The sequence below is a fragment of the Lupinus angustifolius genome, chromosome LG20 (genome assembly GCF_001865875.1).
Source record: "Lupinus angustifolius cultivar Tanjil chromosome LG20, LupAngTanjil_v1.0, whole genome shotgun sequence".
In the NCBI taxonomy this organism is placed as follows: Eukaryota; Viridiplantae; Streptophyta; class Magnoliopsida; order Fabales; family Fabaceae; genus Lupinus; species Lupinus angustifolius.
In genome coordinates this window covers 11,500,490-11,500,838 of record NC_032028.1, presented here as the reverse complement: position 1 = coordinate 11,500,838, position 349 = coordinate 11,500,490, and positions in this window count along the sequence as shown.

The following is a 349-nucleotide window of genomic DNA, read 5'->3' as shown; positions in this document are numbered from 1 at the left end:
GGTGTAGCGATCAAAGTATACGCTTTTTGCAAACAACATATAATGCTGAAATTGCCCCAGTTTAATCGATTAACACAGAAAGAATAATCGATTAACGCAAGCAATCTAATCGATTAAAACAGCTCAGATAGCACAAACAGATTCAAATTCTTGCACGACAATCAACTGAGATCGAAGCAAATATACAGAGCTAACAGATATATCAGAGTTACAACAGTACAATATAGAAACAGATTATTACAATTAATACAACTATACAAAGTAATCGATTAAAGCAATAAAGAGAGTAGGGAAAGAAAAAGCTTGCAACAAGGTTTTTATCCTAGTTCGTTTGCGGGTCCACTTGCAA